The sequence below is a fragment of the Patella vulgata genome, chromosome 1 (genome assembly GCF_932274485.2).
Source record: "Patella vulgata chromosome 1, xgPatVulg1.2, whole genome shotgun sequence".
In the NCBI taxonomy this organism is placed as follows: Eukaryota; Metazoa; Mollusca; class Gastropoda; family Patellidae; genus Patella; species Patella vulgata.
In genome coordinates this window covers 89,884,060-89,911,070 of record NC_065879.2, presented here as the reverse complement: position 1 = coordinate 89,911,070, position 27,011 = coordinate 89,884,060, and the positions used below count along the sequence as shown (strand labels likewise).

Below are 27,011 nucleotides of genomic sequence, written 5' to 3'. Positions count from 1 at the left end.
TCAGAAAGGCCTGCAACTACAAGTCATAATTGTAAGTTGGACATTAGCGATAAATCAAATCATTGTTCGATGATTCTTCCTGTGTGGATTTCCCATATGTCAAATCCAGAATTAGAATGACTTGTATATGCCCTTTTAGATACTCAGACTCTAGTTTCATTTCAGATACGACTTGCGATCGGTTAGGTATCGATGGACACAAATACAGTTATCATTATCAACAATGTTTGCAAAAGATATGCGAGTAGATAGTCGTAAAATAACTGGTTTAATTATCAGAGGACATAACTGTGACATTAGAATTCCTTTGTCAACTGCGTATACAAGAAACGAAATACCTGCTAATCGTTCTCATATCCCTACACCTGAAATAGCAAATAGGTGGCCTCACCTTGAAACAATTGCGAATGAATTAATGTCACTGAACTCTTGTGAGATTGGTTTGCTTATTGGTTATAATTGTTCCTGTGCGTTATTACCTCGTGAAGTTATCCCCCCTGTATTGAATGAACCCTTTGGTCAGAAGACAGATCTTGGATGGGGAATTATTGGTAATGTTGATCCAGACATAAATAATGAACTTAAATGCGATGAGTTTATGTTTTGTAGTCATAAAACTGAGAGTAATGTTCAACCACTTCATTCGATTAGAGAAGTCTCCGATCAAAACATTCGAACACGACATGCGTTTATTTCATTTAAAACTCAAGTTAAAGAAATCGTAAGCCCTTTTAATATTCTCAAGATTTTAGAAACTGACTTTAGTGATCTCCACTCTTGCAGTAATCAAACATAATCACGTGAAGATAAACAGTTTTTGAATAAAATGTCAGAAAGTATACATTTAACATCTGATAATCACTATGAGATGCCCTTGCCATTTAGAGATAGGGAACCTACACTTCCTAACAACCGAACTCATGCGTTACAAAGACTTTTACCATTGCGTAATACATTTAAGAAGGATGAAAATTATCGACATGATTATCGTCAGTTTATGTCAGATATTATAAGTAAAGGATATGCAGAAAAAGTTCCTGCGGATGAACTTCATCAAGATATCGGTAGAGTATGGTATATCCCTCACCACGCGGTTTACCACCCGAAGAAGCCTAACAAAATACGTGTAGTATTTGATTGCAATGCCAGATTTAAAGAACAGTCAATAAACGACCATCTTCTTAAAGGCCCAGATCTTACTAACACGCTAACTGGTGTTCTCTGTAGATTTAGAAAAGAGTCCATAGCTGTGATTTGCGACATAGAACAGATGTTCTATCAGTTTGTGTAAATACAGAACATCAATGATGAGGAAGAGCCTACGGATTTAAGGATGACAGTACACTTATTTGGTGCTGGGTCATCACCTGGTTGCACAAACTTTGGTATGAAACAGGCTGCTATCGATAACAAAGAGGAATTCGGTTCTGAAGTAACAGATTTTTTGAAACGAGATTTCTACGTAGATGATGGTTTAAAGTCTCTTCCTACTGAAAGAGAAGCGATGAATCTAATAGATGGAAGTAGAAACTTGTTAGCTAAGTGCGGACTCCGATTACATAAGTTTGTATCAAATTCTAAAACAGTTGTTAATTCAATAGATCCAGAAGACCGAGCTAAGGAGATACGAGATCTCGATTTATTCAATGATGAACTTCCGATGGAACGTGTATTAGGTATACAATGGTGTATTGAGTCGGACTGTTTTCAATTTCATATAACTTTAAATGACAAGCCATTGACTAGACGTGGAATACTTTCCACAGTATGTTCTATATATGATCCATTAGGTTTTATTGCGCCGTTTTTACTATTAGGAAAACAGATACTCCAAGAACTTTGTAGAAGTCGTATTTAAATATTTAAATTCTGATGGAAAATGTGTAATTCCGCCTGTATATTTAGAACGTCCAGTACAGAAATTAGTTTTACTTCTTGGACTTGAAGACCAGGGAAATCCCCGCCAAGGAGCCAACTGAACTGTCTTTTTAAAATTAGAACTCTCTTTATTAAGTTCGTTGAAATATTGAATATGTAATAGTTAGGTTGTTATGTTTTTTGTTGAAAATTAGCATACTAATTTTGAGGAGCCATGTAACAATTGTCGTCTTGCCGTAGTGTTGCGATTGAATGAATGCATAGTCAAGTATAGACCGTATGACTTCCTAGAGGGGTATCTATTGGGAGCATCAATTGTTTACATTCTACGGTTTCCTAATTATATTTTATATCCGAAGTATAGATATGTTTATTAGTATATTCTATATATTAGAGTAAATATTAAATACGTACATAATTATTCAGTTAATCAAATTATGATTATAAATATTTGGTTCGAATTTGTATGTGTACTTTATTAGTTACTCCTATAAATCGTGGTCTTTCGTCTGGGATCAAGCATGGCAGCCAAATTTGTGCGTTGCGGAAAGGGGTGAAGTCAAAAAGGTATTGTGTTATAAACATATATTTTTGGTTGTAATTATCAGTTAATATGTCCATCACATAACTAAGTATATGTCAGTATTCTTATTTGATATGTATAATTGCGTTTTGGGTTTGAAATCTTGTGTATTGTATTAGCTGTCATGCAGGCACTGTCAAACGCTGTTTCCTAGCTAACAATATTACGTAGTTTGTACGTTGTGCTATAGTTATTATCGTATATCAATTAGTACCGTTTAGTAATTCTGTTAACTTTTGTTATTTCAGTTTTCACATATGTGTATGTGTGTGTATATTCAACTTGATATTCATCATATAATCAACTTAGAATTGTCTGTCAATTAAATGATGATATAAAGATAATTCATTGAACCCTAAAACTTGTGTGTTGAATTTGTTGATTATTCCTGTACACATTTAGTAAAAGACTTGCGACTTAATCCCAGAAGATTGCGCAGAGCATCACACCTCTGTTCATTTGTGTTTGGCTGCCTGCGTAACGAGGTGTCCTGTTACAGGGGGAGACCCCCAGGTTAGCGCGAGAAAGAGACCTCCAGGGGACGTATAGGTTGTATAATAGACATGAAATAATATGTTACAATAATTACCGATGTCATGTTATTGTCATGGTTTTCATGGTTTCCATCTTTATCTTTTAACTCTATTTCATCATATTCACGTGGACGTTTCACATAAACCATTGATGGCGCTGTGTTTTCCTCTTCTTTTTTCACTAAAACAAGAAATGAATAGCAAAATATTAACAACCGGACTTAAAGGGGAAGGGGATAAAGGAATATAAGATAGGTTGCCAGGCAACAAAACATTTTCCCACAGCAGCTAAATCTTCCGGCAAGTCGACAAGGGTTGTCGCATATTTATTCTTTTGCAGGTAATTAGGTGCATTTAATAGACAATTTCATACAGATGACATTATAATTTTCGTCGTTTGAGGGTTCACAAGGTTCTAAAAACTAAAACAAGGGCTAGAACTCTGGAAGTAATCTCCAGAAATTGTTGAAATTCGACAGGCTTTTTCGTTTTACTAATTCAAATGATGCATATAAATTCCATACAGACCGGATGATAACTTTTGTCATTCGAACGTTCACAAGGTTCAACAAAGTAAAACAAGGGCCATAACTCTAGAAGTAATTGATGGAAAATGCTGACATTCAATAGGCTTCTTCATTTCACTAATTTAAATGATGCATATGAATTTCATACAGATTGGGTGATAACTTTTGTCGTTCAAGCGTTCACAAGATTCAACAAAGTGAAACAAGGGACATAACTCTAGATGTAATTAACGGAAATTTGCTGAAACTAAATAGGCTTGTTCGTTTTACTAATTTAAACGATACATATAAATTCCATACAGATTGGATAATAACTTTTGTCGTTAAAGAATTCACAAGGTACAACAAAGTGAAACAAGGGCCATAACTCACGGCGTAATAAACGGAAATTACTGAAATTCAATAGGCTTCTTCGTTGCACTAATCTAAATGATGCATATCAATTTCAAACAGATCGGATGATAACTGTTGTCATTAGAGCGTTCACAAGATTCAACAAAGTGAAACAAGGGTCATAACTCTAGATGTAATTAACGGAAATTGCTGAAATTCAATAAGCTTCTCTGTTTTACTAATTTAAATGACGCATATAAATTTCTTATAGACGGGATAATAACTTTTGTCGTTAGAGCATTCACAAGGTACAACAAAGTGAAACAAGGGCTATAACTCACGGAGTAATTAACAGAAAGGCTAACAATAGGCTTCTTCGTTTCACTAATTTAAATGATGCTTATCAATTTCAAACAGATCGGATGATAACTGTTGTCATTAGAGCGTTCGCAAGATTCAACAAAGTGAAACAAGTGCCATAACTCACGGCGTAATTAACGGAAATTGCTGAAATTCAATAGGCTTGTTTGTGTTATTAATTTAAATGATGCATATAAATTTCATACAAATCGGATAATAACTTTTGTCGTTAGAGCATTCACAAGGTACAACAAAGTGAAACAAGGGAAATAACTCACAGCCTAATTAACGGAAATTGTTGAAATTCAATAGGCTTCTTTTTTTTACTAATAAAAATGATGCATATAAATTTCATACAGATCGGTTGATAACTTTTGTCGTTAGAACGTTCACAAGGTGCAACAAAGTGAAACAAGGGCCATAACTCCAGAAGAAAATAATGGAAGTCATTGAAATCAAATAGGCTTCTTCATCTCACTAATGCAAACAACATATATCAATTTTAAAAGTATCAGATGATAAATGTAGTCTGTAGAGTGTTCACAAGAAATTGTGGACGACGGACGGACCGACAGACGGACGGACGGGGCGACGACAATATACGACCACATTTCAATGTGGACGTATTAAAAGTAGGGGATATTCAGAAAGCATACGAAACTGCGGAAATGCACTGCTGTTTTTATTAGAGGTAACCAGTGTATGTTAATAACAGGCCAATTGCCTACACATGAAGATAAACAGTTCATATGGACGGCTTATCTGACGGCCCCATTTCACTCTCAAAGAGATACACCGTCAAAAGTGAAAATGGACGTTTTTGATTTTTGTCTTAATAATGAGTAATTGCTCCAACAATCCATAGACATTCAGCAATTCGTCGTGGCATGCTCCGAATCAACCGTCCAATCACGATTTGTGGCAATCTAACCCACTCCTCTCGCAGTGCACACGGCCCATTCGTGCATTGTTGTCCGTTGACGTCGACGAACACGTCTCCCGATCAAATTAAACGAAACACACTAAAGCAAAGATATGCTAAACAGTAAATCTTATGCAAGAACCGATAGGAAAGCAAACATGAATAGATAAACCAGCACGCGGCAGTTTTCATCAACCCTTCCCTGAAGTGTCAAATTTGACAATGAACCTCTACCACGTGTATGGTGCTATTGCGTGTCGCATGTGTAGCTTAGTGGTTCTGTTGAGGCGATAAGTTCATCTGTGAACATACTCTCAAAGCATGTCAAGTGTCCATGACTATTTATCATATCACAACCTGCATAGGTATTTGGGCGACGTTTCGAAGAGTATTCTCTCAACGTTATCAAGCTAATACAGTAATACAAGAATTATGAGATCAATATATACTATTCAAAAAAAGTAGGGGATATTTGATTTTTAAGTGTTATTAAAGTCACCTAATGAAACTGACGAAGAAACAAATGACAAAATGAAATGAAGCTCACATTCATCGATTTATTCCAAATGATCGTTAGACTAAGTAAGGCACAGACTGACCATTATAAGGGTAAAATGATACCCGGGGTCAAACAGCAAAGTTACCACAGCATCACAACCAAGTCAGTAACGGGTAAATCCTCCTCTGTTTGCCAAACAAGCATTGATCCGACGTGGCATACTCCTAATGAGACGTCTAAGGTCATTTTGGTCCAGATTGTCCCATTCCTGTTGCAACGCAGCAGCAAGTTCTTGGACATTGGCAGGACGTTGTTGACGTTGACGTAACCTCTGTCCAAGCATGTCCCACACATGCTTGATGGGGGAGAGGTCGGGACTCAGTGCTGGCCAAGGTAATGTGGTGATGTTCTGTTGTTGGAGGTAACCTGTAACGATCCTGGCCCTGTGACATCTTGCGTTGTCATCCTGGAAGATGAAACGGCGGCCATGACGTCGTGCGAACGGCACAACATGGACTGCCAAGATGTTGTCCCGGTAGTACTGGCCTGTAACACGCCCTGCAACAACATGTAAAGCCGTTCTTCCAGCAACAGTGATGCCTCCCCACACCATAACAGAACCACCCCCAAATCGATCATGTCTGATGACGTTAACGTCTTGGAAGCGCTCGTTTCGACGACGCCACACCCTCCTACGTCTGTCCAAAAAATCAACAGTGAACCTTGACTCATCTGAAAACATCACATTGCTCCAGCGTCAATTATCCCAGTGTTGACGATCCCTACACCAACGACGTCTTGCCTGAATGTGATGATCTCTCAAACAAGGGATCACGCGAGGACGTTGGGCGCGAAGGTGACCCCTATGCAGTCGATTCCGAATCGTCTGGCCACTCACTCTCACACCAGTGTCTGTTTGAAGACGAGCGCTGATCTGATTTGCTGTGATGACACGATTTCTCAAGGCCAAGGTACGGATAAATCGATCCTGGGCTTGAGTTGTCGCCCTTGGTCGACCTGAGCGTGGTCTGTCCTGTACAGATTGTGTATCACGGTATCTGGACCATAGCCTGCTTATGACAGACTGAGAAACATTCATCGTCCGCGCCACAACCGCCTGTGTTGTGCCGATCTGTAGCATGCCAAGGGCACGTAACCTTTCATTTTGGGTAAGCCGACGCATATCAAAATTTGTTTTCTGGTCACTAAAACAATTAAACTGATGTTTCCACCCTGGAATTCAATGCCACAATGACTGTAACATTCAAAGTCAGAGTCGTGCAAATCTTGGGTTGGACCCCCATGATGATCCCAAGCATCACCTGCATTCCATGCGGTAGCTATTGGTGCGTCTGGGCGTCACATGTAACTGGAAATGTTTCTTCTGTTAGGTTCTATAGTGACTATTTTCGTAGTCATTTGCATATTTTAGTATTATGCCCCCAAAATCAAATATCCCCTACTTTTTTTGAATAGTATATTATACAGAAAGACTACAACAACAATTCAGGAAATCATACAGGACAACAACAAGATCAAAGGGGGTTATTCTACAAATACTGAAATGAAATGGGGTTTAACGTCCGACTGTTCTGCTCCTATACTGGGCTAATGAAGACGGGCATACGCCATACAGTGAGCTATGAGGGAAATTTTGCCCGGGCAGCGGCACTATCGCCTACTCTTATATCGAATTCCAACTGCAAAGGGATCTTTTACGTGCATTCCAAAGTTTACACGGGAACTCGGTTTTTCGTCTCATCCGAAGGACTAGACAGCTGTCCTTGTCAGGCCATTCGTCCTGCATCACTGACAAGGGGAAACCACGTCGGAAAATCGGGATGAACTTTCTCGGCCAATGCAGGGATCGAACACCCGACCTCCAGGCTAGCGAGCCAGCGCCTTACCCACCTAGCCACCGTGGCGCTTCTACAAATACTAATTAACACCTAGGTTAAAGGTTAAGTGTATCCATGAGTAAAGTTAATCAAGTAGATTTGATAAATAGTTTTGAAAATCTTGCGGGGTGGGGAGAGAGAGAGAGGGGGGGGGGGAGAGAGAGAAAGGGGGGATTTAACGTCCACTGGACACAAACTAGGTCACTTCGGGACTAACATATTGGTTCAATTTTATTTCCATAATTCGCTTGCGCGTAGGGGTCTTTAGCCGTGGGATGTAACATCTAAAGTGAGAATGCGCTTGGTAAAACCAAAAACAATGATTTTTAGTGCACAGTTTATTTGATGATCATCACTCAACACTGCTGCAACGAAGGCAAATTTCTGTTCCATATTATGACTGGTCAATAATCCGATTAACAACTAATAGCTAACTGCGTAACAGAGCTCCAGATATGTTTACATAACGTTACGTCATGACTCACGAAATTTATTACGTCCAATTAATCAACACATGGCAGATTATTGCAGAAAAACTAATTCCGTGACAAACGAGGCTATCAATACCTTAAATCACTGTCCAAATTTTAGGAAAGACCCCATATTACACGAAAGGCTGTCATGTTGCTGTACTTAGTTGAGATTTGATTGAACGGGAAGAATAAACACACTACCTCAAAAGCTCAAGTATCAGAAGTCAATCCAGCAATGACCAGAGGGGGATTTATCGGGTCATTGCTTCGGGTATATGGGGTATCGGGTGGTCCCGGCGTTTATCACGTGCACGTGATTTACAACAGAATAAGCTAGTCTGTGTCAAGTGGACGTTAAACCCCATCTCTCTCGCTCTTTACCAACAAAACACAGTTCAGACCCGTAGATGAAAATCCTATGACAATAATAGAAGCTTTTTGTGTACAGGGTTTTAGATACAGATAATAGACGTTTGGTGTGACCAGGGCTTTAGATACGGTAACAATAATAACAGCATTATGTAACCAGGCCTTTAGATAACGATGATGTAACAATAATATAATCTTTCTGTGTGTAGGCCTTTACACAAATATAGGATGATAGCATCTTGGTGTGTGCAGGCCTTTAGATGGAGATCATCTAAGGATAATAGAATACTGGTGTAAGCAGGCCTTTAGATAAAGATCGTATAAAGATAATAAAATCTTGATGTGACCAGGCCTTTAGATAATAGACGCTTTATATATCCAGGTCTTCCTCCTATAAAGATAACGGCAATAGAAACTTCATATGACCAGAACCTTAAATAAAGATCGCACGACAATAATAGAAAATTGATGTGACCAGGCCCTTAGATAAAGATCGTATAACGGTAATATAGTATCTTGATGTGACCAGATCCTAAGATAAAGATCGTATAACGGTAATATAGTATCTTGATGTGACCAGACAGATCCTAAGATAAAGATCGTATAACGGTAATATAGTATCTTGATGTGACCAGATCCTAAGATAAAGATCGTATAACAATAATAGAAAATGTGATGTGACCAGGCCCTAAGATAAAGATCGCATAACAATAACAGCATCAAAGTGTGAGTAGGCCTTCAATATCATCACATGGAACAAACAGATTGAAATAGACATTGTATTGACAAAGTAGGTTGTTCGTGTCAAAATGACCCGTCTAGAAAACTGCTCATCATACACTCTCATTATGTTTATCCCGTTATCTCCCCAATATCCACTTGACCTGTGACCATTCACCTATGACGTTTCCTTCCTACCACAGCTAAGTAGATACATATCTCTAATGGTTAGTGCTAAATGACAAGACCAGCTCAATTTTTCGTCATAGGTCACGAGGTGTAAAAAGGGTAGCCCCAATGCTTACCCTAATCCTAACCTACAATCTCACCAACACAATCACGTGCCCTAACCTTATTTACATCTCAGCAACCTTGACAAAACTTGAGCCGGCCTTAACAAATAGATTTAGCCTATCTGTAATACAGACGCGTGTATTTACATCCTGATGAATTTTATGAAAAATCTTTTTTATTTTGAAAAACGTTTGGAGAAAGTTCCTCGGAATTTTCCACCCATATTTCCCCTTGTCGGTGGTGTAGAACTGAGGAAGAGAGAGAGAGAAATGGGGTTTAACGTCCACTCGACACAAACTAGGTCATTTCGGGACTAACATATGGTTTAATTTTATTTACATAATTCGCTTGCGCGTAGGGGTCTTTAGCAGTGGGAGGAAACCGGAGGATCCGGAGAAAACCCACGAGGTTGGACAGGCGACCATAATCCTTGTCACGTACAACCGGGGATTCGAAACCACGCCAGTTGACTCAATGACAGTGAACGGGGGGGGGGGGGGCCTGACAAGAAACAACGTCTAGTCGTTCGAATGGTGCCCTGACCCCGTTTTATTTCTCGGAAAATTATAGGAAAAAATATTGGCGTAATCGTATTGACAAATATAATCTAGCAATGTTTCGTCAAAATTTTGAGATTAACATATCGTGACAAGGACAGCTGTGTAGTCGTTCGGATAGGACGAAAACCCGGGGTCCCGTGTATACATTGGCGTGCACGTAAAATATCCCTTGGCAGTTAGAATTCGATATTAGAGTAGGCCATAGTGCCGCTGCCCGGGCAAGATTTCCCTCATACCACACTGTATGGCGTATGCCCGTCTTTATTAGCCCAGTCGGAGCAGAACAGTAGGACGTTAAACACCATTTCATTTCATTGATTTAATACGTGTGTACATGGGGATCTCGTTTTTTAACCCATCCGAACGACTAGACACTGTTTCTTCCGTCCTGCATCACTGAAGAGGGGAAATCAAGCAGGAATATACACAGGAACTTTCTAGGACAACACAGGGAGTGAGCCTTATACCTCCTGGTACAGAATAAAAAGAAATGAAATGGAGTTTAACATCCTACTGTTCTGCTTCGTCTTGGCTAATGAAGACTGACTATGCTATGAAGAAAATTATGCCCGAACAGCCTACTCTTATATTGAATTCCATTTCCAAGGGTTCGCTGACGCGTACGCCACGGATACGGCCCCGAGTTCACAAAGCATTCTCAAACTGTTTATGAGAAATATCTTTGATCCAGAAACACAAAACTTTGCACATAGTTTCTTATTGATGTATTTGATACATTAAAACAACAAAAGTTTTATAAAGGGCTATATTTTAGTTAAAATAAGTCTGAGAATGTTTTGTGAACTTGAGGGCTGGTTTACGTGTTTCAAAGAAGCAGAATAATTAGTAATTATTTTATGCTGTCAATTAGAGGGACGGGGCGTAATATACGTCATTACATTTAGTATAAAGAAACTTGAAAGATTAGGAAGATACCTGGGGGGGGGGGGGGGTGGATGGGGGATGGCCTAGTGGTCTAGAGTGCTGCGCTTCGACCTCTAGCTGGCCGGTCACCTCTGGCTTGCGGCTGTGGTTTTGATCCCTGGAGTGAGCGTATGTGACTTGGAGATAGGGGGCGCATTCTCAACCTCGTGGGTTTTACTCCAGGATCTCCGGTTTCCTCCCACAGGAAAGATAATAAAAAATAAGACTTGTCTGCGATATCACCTTCGATGGAAGCGGACGTTAAACACTAAGAAGAACAACAAGGATGTATACAATGTCTATAAAGATAATAGAGAGAGAAATGGGGTTTAACGTCCACTCGACACAAACTAGGTCATTTCGGGACTAACATATGGTTTAATTTTATTTCAATAATTCGCTTGCGCGTAGGGGTCTTTAGCAGTGGGAGGAAACCGGAGGACCCGGAGAAAACCCACGAGGTTGGACAGGCGACCCTACTCCTTGTCACGTACAACCGGGGATTCGAAACCACGCCAGTCGACTCAATGGCAGACTTTATGATACAGCGCGCGCACGCTAACCATTCAGCCTTCCAACCCCCCTATAAAGATAATAGAGTAACTGAGAACTGTTTATAATAATGTTACATTGAGTATTAAGAAATTAGGAAGATATCAAAATTCGAACATAAATGGCTATAAATACGAATAGTGCTAAATGACAAGGCCAGCTCAATTTTTCGTCATAGATCACGAGATGTAAACAGGGCTACCGCTAATCCCAACCCTAACATTTACAACTCAGCGACCTTGACAAAAATTGAGCTGGCCTTAACAAATAGACTAAGCCCTATGAGTACTGTGTCTATAAAGATGATAGTGTAACTGAAAACTGTTTATAATGTAAATAATCCACTTTGTTGATTTCTACGACAATAAAATCTTATAATAGGATCGGTTACTCAAATTTCTGAAAACAAGGTCGTGAGAAATTTATTTGTAGTCTTAAGCCATGTTTAAACTGTCGCTCAAAAATCAGGAGGAATCTTCTCGGCTAACTCCGGGAGTGAAGCCGGGATGGTTGTTATGAATTATTACTTCAAGGGTGTATATAAAGATGATAGTGTAACTGAAAACTGTTTATAATGTAAATAATCCACTTTGTTGATTTCTACGACAATAAAATCTTATAATAGGATCGGTTACTCAAATTTCTGAAAACAAGGTCGTGAGAAATTTATTTGTAGTCTTAAGCCATGTTTAAACTGTCGCTCAAAAATCAGGAGGAATCTTCTCGGCTAACTCCGGGAGTGAAGCCGGGATGGTTGTTATGAATTATTACTTCAAGGGTGTATATTATACACGATTTCAATAAACGAACTGGCAGTTCTTGCTGTAATACTTCAAAAATAGATAAAGAGCTGACCGTTCTTGCTATAATAGTTCACAAATGAAGAGCCCCGGGGAAGAACGATCTATTAGTAAGTGCAGGAGGACCGCACTACACGTAAAACAAAAATCTACAACATAAACCTGCGGACAAGACAGAAAATAGACATTGCACCAAATAAACAAATATCAAATTAAGTGAATGGATCCGGGGGCCAGCCGTAAGCTTTTCAACGAACCTCAGTTAATGGCGCCATCTGGTAGCAAATTGTATAAGCTTTCTGTGGTATAATCAATTTCAGGTAAAAACGATCGGAGTTACATCGAACCAAGGCCCTTCTGAAATGGCCTCCCGGACAAATACAAATCCATCGTATTTATTTGACCTTAATTTGGCTAAAAAGTTTAAGTCAGTTGTTGTACTGGTAATTATGATTCGTATTAAACATCATTTTGAAGTTGTAATTAAACCCACTCGTTGATCTGTTCGCATCAATCATTCTCGTCCAAAAGTCTGTTTTGCCTTTTATGAAGTTTAACAAGATTTAGCCTAAACAGTCTGGATTGTCAAGTATAATTACTACGATATTAATTGAAGTCTCGATTATCCAATTTAACATTAACCGAATATAAGGCGTGTGGTGGTCTGACCCGTTTAATATCTCAGTCATTCGTGCACCTCACGCCATGAACTCGCCGCAACATTGGATAATCCCTCACATCATCCAGAACGCGGGATATATAACAACTCTTCCAGATCCTAGTGTAGTAGGGGGGTTGGATGGCCGAATGGCTAGAACCTGCACGCTGTACCATAAGGCCTGTCATTGAGTCAACTGGCGTGGTTGCGATTTCCCGGTTGTACGTGACAAGAAGTAGGGTCGCCTGTCCAACCTCGTGGGTTTTCTCCAGGTCCTCCGGTTTCCTCCCACTGCTAAAGACCCTACGCGCAAACGAATTATTGAAATAAAATTAATCCATATGTTAGTCCCGAAATGACCTAGTTTGTGTCGAGTGGACGTTAAACCCCATAAAAAACGAAACCGGATTGGCGGTGTTGATTACAGTAATGGAGAACCAGGATGTGTGAGTATTACTGATAGGAGAGATAAAACACGACACAGAGTGTAATAATATTATGGCCTTGACTAATAGATGTTTATAAATGCTTGTTCCGGCAACACCTAAAATAGTAGAAATCTACATAAATTGAACTATAGGTTAATAAACACATTTGTCATATGACATCTTCATGGTCAAGAATGGAATGTGTCTATTTGGTAATAAGTCCCTCCCCAAAGTGCAATGTAGGGGGTATGCCTATTCCATATTTGGTAATAAGTCCCTCCCCAAAGTGCAATGTAGGGGGTATGCCTATTCCATATTTGGTAATAAGTCCCTCCCCAAAGTGCAATGTAGGGGGTATGCCTATTCCATATTTGTAAACTGGAACTATGGTCAGTCTATGACGTAAACAAATTAAGGTGTTGGCACTATAATCTCACTCAAAGCCCAGCTTAACCGGGACGGGGCCCTGGGCCTGACTAGAATCGCGGGGACCCTAACCGCAATGTGACGAAACGATTATTTTATATCCTTTTGAATAGCACGCATGGGTAACACACAATTAAACGGTCTATAATACAAGAATAATTATATAATATCTGATCACATACGAAATCTATTCAGTTCCGAATGAAACTTCACAGAGAAGGTTGAGGGAAAGATCAGTCTCCGCTCTTGCACCGCTAGATAGATTACCGTGAAACTTTCATCTGGAATTTGAATTTTGTTCTCTTTTTGCCATGAACCGCAGGGACCTGGGCCCATACCTAAGCTGGACTTTGCTCACACTGACTGACATATTAACCATCTACTGATTTGAGAGCGAAAGAGATTTGTGACAAATGCTAGAAGATTTTTTTATATAAATAAAAAACAGTAAGAAATAAAACCAGGGGCCTGTTTCACGAAATTTTAACTAAGATAAAATTCAAATTTTAGTAATTTGATTGGATAATATTAGATTGATTTTAGTGTTTAGCCAATCAAAATTGAAGTATCTACTAAAATTTGGATTTTATCTTTAGTTATAATTTCGTGAAACAGGGCCCTGAACTTTAGTTATAATTTTCATCACGGAGGTGTAGACAACATGAAGCTGAAAGATCGTATAGTACTACAAGAGTTAAATGACAGGGAAGTGATATCAGATGCTCTAGATTAAACATTAATTGATCAATTAATCATTAATTACGAACCAGGATTACAGTAGACCATTGGGTGGACGTTAAAGATCCCCCGATTCTATTATGCCACTAGTATTACCCCACCCCACCCCCCAAACACACATCCGCCTCCCTAGATTATGTCGCTTGTAACGTTATAAAATAAAATTGAACCGTATGTTAGCCCGAAATGACCTAGTTTGTTTCGAGTGGACAATTAAAACCTCATTTCTCTCCCTCTCTCTCTCTCACTCTCTCTCTCTCTGTCTCTCTCTCTCTCTCTCTCTCTCATTTCATTTGATAAACCCCGGTTGTAATATTTCAGTTTGTAGAAGTAGACATTAACAAAGCGGAAAGTACAACACAGTGAATCACAGACCATTATCAATGTGGTTTATTTCCGGTGCATTATAGCTCATTATAGTTGTACAATGAAATGAAATGGGGTGTAACGTCCTAATGTGTCTTCCAACTTGACTAATCACGGCGGAAGTTTATTTGTAGCCCAGGGGCTTGGTGACCTATGATTTTGCATCAGGAACAAGATCTCATCCGGGCCCCCCAAAAAACAATATTTATATGTGTGTGCTGGGGAGTGTGGAGGGGGGGGGGCTGAGTGGGGTGAGTCCCTCCCAGTGCCGCCGGGTAATATTGGGCTGTGTGGAACAAGCTAGGGTCGATTTGAAGCAAATTGCATTTCACTAGTAGACAGTCTTCCTACTTAGATTCAGTCCCAGTGACGGTGAACATTTAGACCTAGGACGTTTCGACCAGTGGACATTTCGGCTAGTGGACATTTCGGCCTAGAACGTATCGCAGACGGACGTTTCGGCCAGTTTTACCCCCCCAAAAATATTATTTTTATGAAAAAAAAATGTTTTGAAAGTGAGTAAAGTGAGGTTTTAAAGCATATATAGGGAACACCACGTCCAGAAGCTTGTAGATTCCGATGTTTGGTGCATGGACGGTAACTACGCAATGACACTCAGTAGTTCTATACAGTTTTATGTCATCCAGGGTCGTGTATCAAGGGTTTTTGTTTCATTAGTATACTTTTACAAGGAAAAACTCAGACAACTTATGTATTAAACAAACACTATTCAAGAGATAATTCTGCCTATTGCAGGTCTTTCTTTAGGCCTGAAATGTTGTATAAACTATTAATTAGACATTTTTTAACAAAACAACACCATAATCAACTCGAGATGGCATCGGATATTTGAGATTTTAACCAGATTAAAACGGTTCGCCATTTAAAAATTTAATTTAAAAATGGGAAAGCGAGGCTAAATCCCGATTATACCAATGCCTTGGTTATCACTGTGCACACATCTTGTCAAAACTACAAACAATGATAACTTGGCTGAGAATGAAGTATTTTGAATGAAATTTTCAATATTTTCTTTTTTCATCATCTATTTTTGAATTATTATAGCAAGACCTCGTGGGTTTTCTACGGGTCCTCCGGTTTCCTCCCACTGCTAAAGACCTCTACGCGCAAGCGAATTATTGAAATAAAATTAATCCATGTGTTAGTCCCGAAATGACCTAGTTTGTGTCGAGTGGAAATTAAACCCCATTTCTCTCTCTCTCTCTCTCTCTCTCTCTCTCTCTCTCTCTTTATAGCAAGAATGACCAACTCTTTATTAAACTCTTAACTAATGTGTCTTTAATAGTTCGTTTGTTAGAGAAGCATGTTTGTGACCCGTCAACTGTTTTAGTAAATTTTGAATGGGGCTGACCTTAAAAATATCTTTGTTTCACCAAACCCGACCCACAATCGAGGAGAAGGGTCCGTAGGTCGGTTTTTTTTTCAGATTTTTTTTTAAAGTCAGAGAAATCAATACAGAAAACTTATTAGCTGTATACTACAGATTCATTAATTTTGTTTAATGAATTTGGGGTCTGACGTAAAAAGTAACGAACTGAAAGTTTTTATTAACCTTATTAAACATTCGTCTTCTTTATTGGCAAACAAATCAATGACATCGGGATTTTTCGTGATGCCCGACTCGCACACGATTTGCCACGAACTTGAAGTGTGAAACTCCTTCAACACGTTTTTAACGATAGTGCGGGTTGTGTCTTCATTTTTCTCGAAAACGGATATTGAAAATATCGTCGTCATGTTTAAAACTACGCACCACAGACACAGAGGCAGAATCATTTCGTGGGAATGGACGTGTATTCGTCTGCAACCATTTTGTTGAGAAGCGACACCTATGACGCTTTCGTCTTGATCAACCAGTTTCAATAATGAATCAAACCATAGCCATAGTAAAGGGAAATAACTCTCATGATATATTTCACGTTGACACACAAAATAAAATAAAAAGATCGTGGAAAAGTGCAATAAAATAATTTAAGTCGGGGGTGGTTTTAGTTAGTCGGTCGCGTTAGGCGAAACAAAGATATTTTTAAGGTCAGCCTGGTCTGTAGATCTTGCTCTTCATGTCGTGTATGGAGCACAAGTACAGATTGTTTTTATCACAATCAACTTGGAGACTCATCCAGTCACTAGGACTTGCAAACATGTACAAAGATGACAACGAATTCAGACTTATTGAAAAACAAAAAAAATTAAGGGATTCCTGTATATCGCTCAAATCACGCTCCAAGATTAGGGGGTTCCTATATATCGCTCAAATCACGCTCAAAGATTTAAGGGATTGCTATATATCGCTCAAATCACGCTCAAAGATTTAAGAGATTCCTATATATCGCTTAGATCACGCTCAAAGAGTTATGGGATTTCTGCAGCACCCAAACTATGCTCAAAGATTTATGGGATACCTACAGGGCTCGAATTATACTCAAAGTTTTAAGGGATGCCTATGTATCGCTCAAATCACACTCAACAATATAGGGGTTTTCCTATATCGCTCAAATCACGCTCAAAGAGATTCCGATATATGGCTCAAAGATTTAGGGGATTCCTACAGCACCCAAACTATGCTTAAACATTGAGGGGATTCCTACAGCACCCAAACTATGCTCCAAGATTTAGGGGATTCCTACAGCACCCAAACTATGCTCAAAGATTTAGGGGATTCAAATGACTATCAGAGATATTCTTATGATTCATTTACTTTAAAATAAAAAAAATAAATATTTCCCGATTTGATCGATTGAGTGACTGATTCATTCATTCATTCTGATTTCTTCCGTGTCGGTTGTTATATTCACACTAAAGGTATTTAAAACATCTATTTATATCGATTATGATTGATTAATTGATTAACTAGTTTGATAGCCTGTGGCAATAGGTCAACATACCGAGGAACTCATTTATCCACTAATCTTAAATTAATTAAGTTAAACTGAATGAAAGGAAAATGAAATTTTTTTGCACCAAATGTAGGACGTTAAGCCCCATTCATTCATTCATTCATTCCACTCATTCATTCATTCATTCCACTCATTCATTCATTCATTCATTCTTTCAACTCATTCATTCATTCATTCCACTCATTCATTCATTCCTTCAACATTGGTTTTATCTATAAAATGAAAGTAAATGGGGTTTAACGCCCTTATGTTCTGTTTGTGTCGAGTGGACGTTAAACCTCATTTTTCTCTCTCTCTCTCTCCTCTCTCTCCCTACTGTTCTGCTCCTATACTGGGCTAATGAAGACGGGCATACGCCATCCAGTGTGCTATGAGGGAAATTGTCCCCGGGCAGCGGCACTATGGCCTACTCTTATATCGAATTTCAACTGCCAAGTGATTTTTTACGTCTACACGGATCCTCGGTTTTGCGTCCCACCCGAACAACTAGACAGCTGTCCTTGTCAGAATAGGAGAGAAAGAGAGACATCGGGTTTGGCTTCCACTCGACAGAAACTAGGTTATTTTAGAACTAACACATGATTCAATTGTATTTTAATAATTCGCTTGCGCGTAGGGGTCTTTAGCAGTAGGAGGAAACCGGGGGACCCGGAGAACCCCTCCCCCACCATCCGCTTTTCAAAAGAGAAATAATATAATCAACTACAGAAACACGTGATGTGATTGATACTAGATATCATACTAAACACTTAGGCTGTCTGTCTTCAGTTAGCCCCACTTGAGAGAGAGAGAGAGAGAGAGAGATGGGGTTTAACGTCCACTCGACACAAACCAGGTCATTTCGGGACTAACATATGGTTCAATTTTTCGCTTGCGCGTAGCAGTGGGAGGAAACCGGAGGACCCGGAGAAAACCCACGAAGTTGGACAGGCGACCCTACTCCGTGTCACGTACAACCGGGGATTCGAAACCACGCCAGTTGACCCAATGACAGACTTTATGATACAGCACGCACGTGCTAACCATTCAGCCATCTAACCCTCCAGCCCCACTTGAGAACAGACACTAAGATAGTTGACTGACATTTTAAGACCTAAATCGACGATTTTAATCGAAAACACTAAGAATATTTGGATAATTTTATGTATATATTTCTGCTTTCGTTTAATAAAATTGAAAATATTTATTTAGTTTTTCTGTGTATAGCAGATATGAACAGGAGTAGAACCGCATTACATTAATAGTATATTTATTATTAGATATGGCGACCATTCAAGGCGGAGATCTATTCTCGAAGTGTTGGCTCGCTAGGCTGGAGGTCGGGTGTTCGATCCCTGCATTGGATTAGAAATTTCATTGGATTTTCCGACGGAGGGCCTGACAAGGACAGCTGTCTAGTCCTACGGATGAGACGAAAAACCGAGGTCCCGTGTATACATTGGAATGCGCGTAAAAGATCCCTTGGTAGTTGGAATTCGATATAAGAATAGGCGATAGTGCCACTGCCCGGGAAAAAGTTCCCCCATAGCACACTGTATGGCGTATGGCCGTCTTCATTAGCCCAGTATAGGAGCAGAACAGTAGGACGTTAAACCCCATTTCATTTCATTTCTTCTCGAAGTAGACAGTTTTCTGTGTGCAGAATGCTCTGGACCCGAATAGAACAATACTAGTGACGGTATAACACTATATATGCGTAAAACATAGTGTTTGTCAGAGAGCACAGTGGAAGAGGGAGAGCCACCATAGACACCCTACCCCCGTCTGCCCGTCACCTCTCCCTGGCAATTCATTCAATATAAAATATATATTTACCTTTCCTAGGAAAACAGGAACACAATTTTCCGGCCATATTCAATGTTTATAATTTTAACACTACTTTCACTTTCAGATAACAGTACCAGGAGATACTCTGACAATTCTACTGTTATATTTCACTGCAATAACCTCCTGTAAAACTTCACTGCAATAACGTTATAATATCACACACCAATGTAATTCATTAATTCAAATTCACCAATAATGACTTCACAATGTCCAACGACTATACTGTCTCGAGGATTTCCCTTTGATAGTTCCTACCCAATGATAAACAATTTGATAAATAATTCAGCTAATACGTTGGTATGCTAAAACATGTAAACACGGTCTATTATCACAAATAGGTCACTGCTCCTCATAACATCATTATTGAAATCAACAGTTTATTGACGTAAGAATGTTAGTATTATATACACTCTGCCCACTTTGTATGATGTTATTTATAAACCGAACTATACTACAAACTGTGACAAACCTTCATACATAAACCGCCCAATATAGCATCAAACCACACAACTCATTTAGATCCACCGCACTATAATTTAAACTTTCATCAACTTTAATAATCCAGATGTTGTTTCACAGTTGAACTGAATGCCGTTCGGTGTCTGCAACGCGTCTGCAACTCTCCTGCGCTATATTAACGTTATAGAGCTAGTATGACTAGCTGTCTTCTAACCAAGTCAGTTTACTTCCGTGTTCATACTCCGTATTACTACTATCTCATCTTAAAGGGACATTCTGCCATATGATCAAGACATCAATTAAAAGCAACATTCCGTGTTCATACTCCATATCACTACAATCTCATCTTAAAGGGACATTTTGCCATATGATCTAGACATCAATTAAAAGCAACATTCCGGGTCCTGTCAGATATGATTTATTCACCAATTTAAAGGGACAATCCGGGTCGTGTCAGATATGATTTATATTTCACCAAATTAAAGGGACAATCCGGGATCTATCATGTAATCTATTCACCAATTTAAAGGGATAATCCGGGATCTATCATGTAATCTATTCATCAATTTAAAGCGACATTTCTAAAACTGGGCCTTACCTGATGTCTAACCCTGATGGGCGGATGGGCGTGGAGGAGGAGGGAGAGGGAGAGAGAGAGAGAGAGAGAGAGATGGGTTAAACGTCCACTCGACACAAGCCAGGTCATTTCGGGACAAACATATGGTTCAATTTCATATTAATAATTCTCTTCCGCATAAGGGTCTTTAGCAGTGGGAGAAAACCCACGAGGTTGGACAATCGACCCTACTCCATGTCACGTACAACCGGGGAATCGAAACCACGACAGCTGACTCAATGACAGACCTTATGATACAGCGCGCACGTGCTAACCATTCGGCCATCCAACCCCGCCCCCAACGTGGAGGAAGAAATCGAGGGAGAAGGGTGGATGGATGTGGGGCGAGTGCATCGAAGGGAGTGGGGGAAAGGGGGGATGGAAGTGGAGGGGTGGGCGAGTTTCTAGTCTCCTTCCACTTTAAATTATTATATTTTCATTTTGTTACCTTAAAGCGACAATAAATCTTTGCACACCATAAAAAATAATTAATCATGTTTTTATTATACTAAATGTCAAATGTATTAGTTTTTAATCTCCGGTACGGTTTTTTGACTAATGCCCTTTGTGGCTTGGTTTCGATTTCCCGCTTGAACGTGAAATTATTGAAGCGAATTATTGAAATAAAATTGAACAATGTGTTCGTCCCCAAATGGCCTACTTTGGACGTTAAACACGTCTCTAGGTTCTAGTGGACGTTTAACGCCCCTCTCTCTCTCTCTCTCTCTCTCTCTCTCTCTCTGTGAGAAACTAGTATATTTATAAGATTCACTATCTTTGTAGATGACCGTAATATAGTATGTTTTAACTACTAAACGCAAAATCTGGAAGTCTCGAATATACCACTACTGTGGTTACGATAATCAACAATCAGTGCACACATCTTGTCAAACCAAAACTACAATAAAGTAATTTTTGAACTATTATCTAATATATCTCAATCTTACATAATGTATCTTAAAATCAGTTAAAGCCATTAGTAATGATTATAGAGCTAGAACTGTACACAAGTAGGTTAAACTTCCGCGTGTATCTAAATCCACTGTTAACTCGTTAATTATTTATATACATGTATCACACATACCAGTCAAATATCTATATTACTGTGTTATATACCATATATATATAGTGTTACTATGTAAATATGTATAAAAAAATACTATACTGCCCAGCTTTATACAATGACATTATATATGAATAGTCCCAAGACGGACGAAAAGTACTTTAAAATGTTAAAATGTTATTAAACCGGTGTTGAAATCAGTTTGTGTCGGCATACCTTTTACTTTATCTTTTCATCATTTACCGTGAAACAAAGTAGTGCAGCTTTACGGTTGTTCTAATAAGTTTGGATATATCAAATTTGTGAGTTACTTGGTTGTATTTTATGTCCGCTTCCACTGAGGTGATATCGCAGAGAGTTTAACCATCCACCCCACCCTGTACATAATAGAAGACTACCTGTGTAACATGTCACCTTGAATATGTAAAATATTGCATTTATAAGACATTTGGTATTTTTAAAATCACGTTTGTGACATATCACCACGTGGGTGTTATTTATAGTAAAACATAATCTTGATAATTTCAACATAACTTCCATAATTGTCTGTCTACAGTTAGCTCCGGTTGAGAACAGACACTAATTACTAGTTGACCGACATTTAAAAAAGTAAATCGACGGGGGGGGGGGGGTATGGCTGAATGGTTCAATTTTATTTCAATAATTCGCTTGCGCGTAGGGGTCTTTAGCAGTGGGAGGAAACCGGAGGACCCGGAGAAAACCCACGAGGATGGACAGGCGACCCTACTCCTTGTCACGTACAATGTAAGCTGATAAAAGTGGATTATGAAACATTGTGTATTTTGATAACATTATACATTCCTATTTATCAACAATTCACACCCACTTTTCCATACTTAACTTACGCTGTCTGCCTACAATTAGCCCTGCTTGAGAACAGCCATTAAGCTAGTTGACCGACATTTTAAGTTCTAAATCGACGATTTTTGTAGCAATCACTAGTATAAAACTGAAAAGTTTATTCAGGCTTTGTGTTGTGTGTATGAAAGATGTGAAACGGGGAAGAAACGCATTAAACAATAGTATACTATTTTGGGGATATGGCGGCCGTTCAGGGCGGAGATCTGTTCCTGAAGTATGAAGTAGACGGATCTGTGTGCAGAATGCATGACGTCATCGAAATGGAAGGAATATAAATTAGTCATTTAAAGTTCGGCCGAATGACACTCTCTCGTCAAATGGCAACACCTAGTAACTCACGTTTTTCTTATTTTGAGAAAACAAAGGAAAACGTGAAATGAAATGAATATTAAATCCCAGCTTATCCACTGATTTGACTATTAAGTTATTGGGTTTTTCTGTGGCATACTAGGCAAATGAAGGAAGTTGCTAGATTGTGTCATGGGTGTAACTGCTTACAAAATCAAAAGATTAAAATATCTAGTACAACAACAGGAAGCACATACTCTAGAAACTACAAATTTGGTCCTAACTCAATTTTGATAAAAAAAAACGGCACACCTTGGAACACATGCAAAAAAAATAGCGGCACATCTGGCTAAATATATATGAAAAATATTTGAATTTTGCAAAATAAAAACATGGCAAGCCATAGGCGGCATACAACCGTAGACACAGACTAGTTATAGACACATAGAATGACTCAAACTAAATAAAGAAAAACACAGCTATTAATTTATTGCGGTGCTTCGCATTTCATCAGTCAAATAGCTGGCTTCTTTAGTGAGAAATTTTCTAAGTGTGCCGTTCAAAATGTCGCGGCACACTTAGGAAGTGGTACACCGGTTGAGAATCACTGGGCTAGCGTGTCCACCGCTTACATCGATAAGAAAAATAAACCGGAGAGAAGAGAGGTGTTGGTAAATAGATAGAGATAGAGAGATAGAGAGAGAGCGAGAGCGAGAGAGAGAGAGATAGAGAGAGAGAGGGAGGGGAGGTTTAACGTCCACTCGACACAAACTAGGTCGTTTCGGGACACTATAACATATGGTTCAATTTTACTTCAATAATTCGCTGGCGCATAAGGGTCGTTAGCAGTGGGAGGAAACCGGAGTACCCGGAGAAAACTCACGAGGTTGGACAGAGAGAGACAAACTAGGTCAATTCGGGAATATAAAATATGGTTAAATTTTCTTTCAGTATTTCGCTCGTGCGTAAGAATCTTTAGCAGTGTACATCTTGTCTTACTGGTCTAGTTACCTCGAGGCAGGGGGATCACGGTGGCTAAGTGGGTAAGACGCTGGCTCGCTAGCCTGGAGGTCGGGTGTTCGATCCCTGCAGAAAGTTCATCCAGATTTTCCGGCGTGATTCCCCCTTGTCAGTGATGCAGGACGGAGGGCCTGACAAGGACAGCTGTCTAGTCGTTCGGATGGGACGAAAAACCGAGGTCCCGTGTACACATTGGCGTGCGCGTAAAGAATCTCTTGGGCCTTGACAGATGGAATTCGATATAAGAGTAGGCCGTAGTGCCGCTGTCCGGGCAAAATTACCCGCATGGCACACTGTATGGCGTATACCCGTCTTCACTAGCCCAGTTCGGAGCAGAACAGTAGGACGTGAAACCCCATTTCATTTCATTTCATTTTTTTACCCCAGGACACTGTATTCGGCTTATTCGGTATAGGTGAAAATGAAAATCAATGGGCCAAATCTGTGGAGAGTACGGACTATCAGTAAACTGCGCACTGACAGTTGTGAACAAAATAGCCGAGATAATAATAATGAACTATTACACATAAAGCGGAGTTGCGCTATTTTTAGTAACCTTAAACAGATCGCGTGCTACTATTAACATAATTATAAAGCAGACGACACAAGTCAGGATTACAGCTTTCTACTGCAAATGACACAACGTGTTATTGTTCTTAAAGGGACAATAACACTCTTGCTGGCTTGACAGCTCCAGAAAATAAATAATAGCCTTATTATAAGTACTAGATGTTTAAGTGTCCTACCTGTTGTGTAAATTATCCATTACATCCTATTTTACTTGTCTAGAGGGTTCGAAAATATTTTTAAATCCAAGTCACATTTGAAAAGGTTTACGTTAGGCTTTTCAAATCATTTAGTTGAATTTTTCCAATTTTTTAAATTAGGTGTGTTAAGATGAAATTTGTATCATCAATTAATTGGAATATTGTAAAATAGTACAATTTGTTGACCAGAATAAAGATTGGGACATATTATTTAGTTACAACAAGAGTGGTAATGAGCCTTTAAGTGTTTAACGTCCGCTTCCACCGAAGGTGAAATCGCAGACAAGGTGTCTTATTTTCATCTCTATTATCTTTTCTGTGGGAGGAAACTGGAGTACCCGGAGTAAACCCACAAGGTTGAGAAGACGCCGCAATCTCCAAGCCACATACGCTCACACCAGGGATCGAAACCACACCCGCAATGAGGTGACCGGTCAGCTAGAGGTCGAAGCGCGACACCCTAGACCACTAGGGGCTATAGGAGCTTCACCATGGAAACTTACCACTTAAGTCATTTATCTTTCCGCCTCAAACTTATGACCTGTAGAACGACCATCGCCATCCCGGACCTTCCCTCGCCGAGTTGCTTGTCCAAGGATGTCCCTGTCTCGGGCCCTGACAGGAATATTGTTTTTCAGAGTTCTTTTTTTCTATTTTCAAATGCTATATAAATAAATATTTATTCATTTATTCACATAGCACCTCCCCCCACCCTGACTATCGGGAGGCTTAGATATTGGGTGTTTTAGACAACGTTTTCGATTCAAAAATAAAAATCGTATTATATTGCTGTTTTTACTGATGAGTGAGAGAGAGAGAGAGAAAGAGAGAGAGAGAGAGAGAGAGAGAGGGGGGGAGAGAGAGCGATGGGGTTTAACATCCACTGGACACAAACTATGTCATTACGGGACTAACATATGGTTTAATTTTATTTCAATAATTCGCTTTAGCGTAGGGTTCTTTAGCAGTGGGAGGAAACCGGAGGACCTGGAGAAAACCCACGAGGTTGGACAGGCGACCCTACTCCTTGTCACGTACAACCGGGGATTCGAAACCACGCCACGTGTATTGTTTATTTGTTTGGAAAGGGAGTAATGGTCTAACTTTGTTTTTATATAATTTGCAAACACAACCTTTAAGTTGAACATTACGGAGAATACGTAGATCACTGTTCTTTCACCGTTATTTCGTGACCCCGGAAGTGACGGGGTAGAAAATGGTTGATTAAAGACGTCATAAGTAGCATGATAGGCTAACGTAATGTAAGGTTTGTTGTTATGTGTATTTAAATGAAATGAAATGAACAAACAAACAGCCAGGGGTGGATGCAGGAATTTTTGCCTGGAAGGGTGAGGGGGGCGGGGCAGGTTCCTAAGACAATGTATCTTTGTAAGGGGCGGGGGGTCACTGAGCTTTTCAAAGACAGAAATCAAACACCCAGTTTGACGTCATTTATTTATTATGAATTAATATTATCACATTGTGATTCAATTTGATTGATGCAAAGCATTAATTATGATATCACATATGTCTATATCATTATCTCGCACTTTGAATGCCCATCTCATCCCACCATCTGATGATAAAGGATAAAGCACACTATCGTGACACCTTTCTCATAAAAAGTGTTGTTTTACAAAATTTTTATATAGCTTAGCAGGGGGTGGGATTGGACCCCAACCCCTCGCCCTCTTCTGGATCCGCCCCTGTACAGTACACGTACAATAAATCTGAAAGAAATGCTACTTTCTATTTGATGATAAGCGCACGTGCTAACCATTCGACCATCCACCCCACCCCACCCCCACCCCCACTCCTCTTAACTGGATAGAACAATAAATTATAACACATACTTAAGGAAAAACAGCTACGTATTCCCTCAACGTTATCAAGCTTATACAGTAATATATTAGCCTCATAATATTTGTATTACTGTATTAGCTTGATAACGTTGAGGGAATACTCTTTGAAACGTCGCCCAAATAAATCAGTAGCTGTTTTTCCATATGTGTTGGTGTGTATTGCATTTACTATTAGTAATACAAAAAGACTGGACCAAACTGCAGTCAAAGGGAGATAATTATTACTAATAGTATTTTGATGTCTTCTGCCCACAAACTTATATTTATTTTAGCAGTCTCGAAGGTTAAACAGAAAAGGGCGAAACGTTCACACGGCACAACCTAGATGATTTCAGGACTAACATATGGACATCTGAGGATCACTCCACTCGACACAGGGGGGGTTGGATGGCCGAATGGTTAGCACGTGCGTGCTGTATCGTACGGCCTGTCATTGTATTGAGTCAACTGGCGTGGTTTCGAATCCCC

General features: G+C 39.4%; 1 long non-coding RNA gene across 1 annotated transcript in view; it reads right to left on the bottom strand.

The window, feature by feature from the left end:
- LOC126810584 (uncharacterized) overlaps nt 1-20,268 on the bottom strand; it is a 29,219-nt gene extending 8,951 nt beyond the window's left edge. The window contains exons 1-2 of the long non-coding RNA XR_007675265.2: nt 19,575-20,268; nt 3,051-3,175 (exon numbers count right to left, since the gene is read on the bottom strand). This is a non-coding gene — a long non-coding RNA (uncharacterized LOC126810584). The remainder of the gene's footprint in view (nt 1-3,050; nt 3,176-19,574) is intronic.
- Between the last annotated feature and the right edge of the window lie 6,743 nt (nt 20,269-27,011).